This window comes from Talpa europaea (genome assembly GCF_964194135.1).
Source record: "Talpa europaea genome assembly, chromosome: 6".
NCBI lineage: Eukaryota > Metazoa > Chordata > Mammalia > Eulipotyphla > Talpidae > Talpa > Talpa europaea.
The window spans coordinates 87967283-87971397 of NC_140072.1; the positions used below are offsets into that span (position 1 = coordinate 87967283).

General features: G+C 33.7%; 1 pseudogene across 1 annotated transcript; it reads right to left on the bottom strand.

Moving 5' to 3' along the window:
• Positions 1–3412: 3412 nt before the first annotated feature.
• Positions 3413–3623, bottom strand: LOC311171596 (signal transducer CD24-like; annotated as a pseudogene). The gene has a single exon. The product of its transcript is annotated as a signal transducer CD24-like (transcript).
• Between the last annotated feature and the right edge of the window lie 492 nt (positions 3624–4115).

Consider the following 4115-nt stretch of genomic DNA (forward strand, 5'->3'; position numbering starts at 1 on the left):
GCCTGACTACTTAACCCAGCATATCAGTCTCTTCCTATTTTTTGAGCTCCAACTAAAAAATTATCTCTTGAGTATTGAGCCTGCCAGATTTCAGACTAGAATTTACACTTCTCCTGCTTCAAATTAGGTCTAGAACTGTATCAATAGTGCTTTAGTATCTCCATTTGCTAAATTCAGATTGTGGGATTTCTTATGAGGGAGCCAATTCCTTATAATGGGTTTCCTGGTTGTTTCTCTGGAGAACACTGACTAATACAGCAGACTTATTTTTTAACTGAATAACATTTCACCCCATGTATATACCATTTTTTCTTTATGCATTCATCTGTTGATGTCTATTTCGGTTGTTTCTACATCTCCATTATTGTGAATAATTATGCATTAAACTTGGTAGTAGTAATAATACCAGTTTAAGACACTGATTTCAGGGTTTTCGTGCATAATATACAGAAGTAGGATTCTTAGGTAATATGCTATATTGCTTTTAATTTTTTTGAAAACCTCATACTGTTTCCACAGTGGTTACACCATTTTATATTCCTACCAACAGTGTACAGGGGTTCTAATTTCTCCACACCCTCATCAATACTTGTAGGTTTTTTTTAAAGATTTATTTTTTTATGCATACAAGAACTGGGGTACAGGCCAGAGGTGTGGGGTGTGTTAATATATATATATATATATATATATATATATATATATATATATATATAAACCATCCTAACAGATGTGAAGTGATATTCCATTGTTGTTTTGATTTGCATTTCACTGATAATTAGTAATGTCAAACATCTTTTCATATATCTGTTCCTGTTTTTATCTCTTCTTCGGAGAAATCTCTAAGTTCTTTGTCCATTTTTTTCAAGTAGTACAATTTTCTTTTACTTTTTTTGCTATTGAGTTGTAGGAGTACCTTACATGTTTTGTATATTTTTATCAAATATATGTTCTACAAATATTTTCTTTTATTCCATAGGTTTTCTTTTCATGATTGTTTCCCTTGTTCTGCAGAGGCTTTTTAACTTGATGTAGTCCTATTCTTTTTATTGCTTTTTATGTTGTTAATCCATTAACATATTTTAGTTACATTATTTTTATGTTTTGTCTTTTAATGTCTAAGGTGATTTGCATGTCACTGTTACAGAATTACAATGTTCTATATTTCTCTGTGTGGCCACTATCATTAGTGAGCTTTATACTTTCATATCGCTATTTATTTAGCATGTTTTTGTTTCATGCTATACTAACTTTGTATAGTATTTATTTTAAGGTAGATCTGGTGGTGATAAATTCCTTCTGATAAGTTCTTTCTTTGCTGGCATTTATTTCTTTGAAATATTTATTTCTTTTAGCTCTTTGAATACATTATCCTTCTCCCTTCAGGCCTGCAAGTTTTCTCCTAAGAAATCCACTGATAGTATCACAAGGTTTCCTTTATATGTTGAGCATTTTTCTCTTGCTGATTTCAAAACTCTGTGATTTTTGAAAATCTGAAGGTATAGGGCCCTTTATTCTGCCTTCTTATTAACAAAACTCCATGGGTGTTTGCAGTCTTACCCAAATTAATATAAAATTATTATGGTGGAGCCAAATCAATATTACTGGTGTCCTGATAAAAAGAGGAAATTTGGACACAGACACACATAGAAGGAAAGACCACCTGAAGATAGGTAGTAGGTAGTAATGTGACTAATCGGATACATCTTCAAGGCAAGGGATGCCAACAATTACTGGCAAACACCAGAAACCAGAGATGCAAGGAAACATTTTTCCAGGTGTTATGGGTTCAGAGAGATCATTATTTGCTTACTGACAGTTTGATTGTAGACTTGTAGCCTCCGAAACTGTGAGACAATAAGTTTCTGTTATTTAAGCCACCCAGCTTTTGGTGTGGCAGCCCCAGGAAACTAATGTAAGAGCTCCTTTAACAAACTTTGTTGCATTGAGGATTACCCCCTCCCTATCAAGTATATACACAGACATAACCACTTCTTTTTTTTTTTTTTTTGCATTCAGTCATTTCTTTTTATTTACTGTTTGTGTTCAATGCAAATCAATTCCATAGCATGAGAAGTTACTATAAATCAAAGCATAAATACACAAACACAATATACAATCCAAAATAGATGTACAGCATTCAGGTATGAAACAAAAGGGAATGTTCATTCACACACACAGTAGCTTGAGATTTGTTGGCTAAAGTTTTTCTCATGGGGGTTTCTGAAGATGGAAAAAGTGACTTTGGTTATCAAGACTACTGTGCCATATTAGATACCAGAACATCTAAGCATCAGTGTGTGACCATGCGAACAAAAGACTGTAGAAGTGTCTTTTTTTAAAAAGGTTTTTGTGCATTGGGACAGTTGCAGTAAAGACCTACTTTTCAAAATCAAGCCCACTTTGGGGTTAGGACTAGGTTCTAAGTATCTAAAAATATTGACGGATAACAGAAAGGGTTCCAATGCGACTATTTTGATTCATAGCTTTTTAAAAAAAGTATTTACAAAAAAGTATAAAATTTTTTCTGAATTTAATGCATTATGTTCCAGTCTTCATTTCCCAAACACCTGATTTTAATTTTTTAATTTCAAGATTTGTCAATTTTACCTTCAAACAGATAATTTTTTTAAATTGTAAAAAGCATTTTGACATTAGTTAAGGTCAATGTACTTCTACTATTTGGAATCAGTTTAGCTAAATGAATCTTGTGCTCCATTGAATAGGAATAGATGATTTAAGTACATAAGCAAAATTTACTAATTATGGCTGGATATGGGTAGATTCCAATCCATCATTGCCCTGGTACATGTCAATTCCTATATAAAAAGTCAAATGCAATGTCAAATACAAAGCTGCAGAGGAAAGTGTTCAGTTCCCAAGACAACGGTGATAGTTTAACAATGTAAAAGCCTACCTAGAGTATGTTGTCATTCAATCAGTACTGCTGAAACAATACATTAAGGATTTACACCTGGAAGATTCTTCTAATGTACACATAAATAGAATCACTGAAACTTTGATGAAAACTGAATCTCTGTTCCACATCCCATCCTTTATCTCCAGGTAAGATAAAATCTATTCTTATTTTCAAGATAAGAGTTTTATATGTTCATATTTCTGAAACCATAATTAAGGAAAGCATCTCTTAACAAATTTTGGTTGTCTTTCTTCATCTTGTATGGGAAACTCCAGCAGAGTTAATATTGGCATTCATCAGCTAGTCAGACCCTTCACATGCTTTTCAAACCAATCAAATTTGGGATTCTCAAAATTTTCTGTGTCATTTATTAATAAGATGTGGAATTAGCAGAATCAATGAAGAAAAGTTTCCTTGTCACACTGGCTGTCTAGACGCCATTTGCATTGGGTTTGAAAAACAGGCGAGTACAGATGTTTCTTGGTCTGAGTCTCTTTAACAGTAGAGATGTAGAAGGGAGAACGAGATCACAAAAAAGACTGGTTGTGGACTTCAGGGCACCATCACTTGCCATGGTGGTATTAGTTGGATTTGGGGCTGTCAAGGTAGTAGTAATTATAGCAGTTGTGCTATTTGAATAAATCTGTGTGTGTAGGAGCAGTGGCAGCAGCCCCAGTCCAAGCCTGGCTACCATTGCTCTACCCATGTCCGCTCTGTCGGCCTGGGGCGCTTCTCTCTGGATGAAGGGTGCACAGAGAACTGAAGGCTCTGGGCAGGTGCTGGCAAAGTGGGCAGACATAACCACTTCTAAGTGGTTCCTATTCTTTATGTAAGAACAACTAGGAGATTGGAAGAATAGAATGCAAAAATAAATGAGTTAAGTTGCTTCTTTTGAGAAATTTGTTAAAGAATCCCAACTTTAAGTTGGTAGTATTATATAAAAATCAAGTAATTTTGCAGTGGAAACTGCTTACTACTTCTGTATAGCTGTAATAAATTCCACTCAGCTCATCAACTTATTGATTCACATCCTAACTCCTACCCTCCAATTTAAAAAAAATTTTTCTATATAAATAAACATGCATGTAAGAAACATAAAACAAATTACAACATTATTTATAATGGCTTCATGACATTCAAGTAAACTGTTTAAAGACCCAATGCGTGAATATTACAATAGCATAAAATAATATGGAAT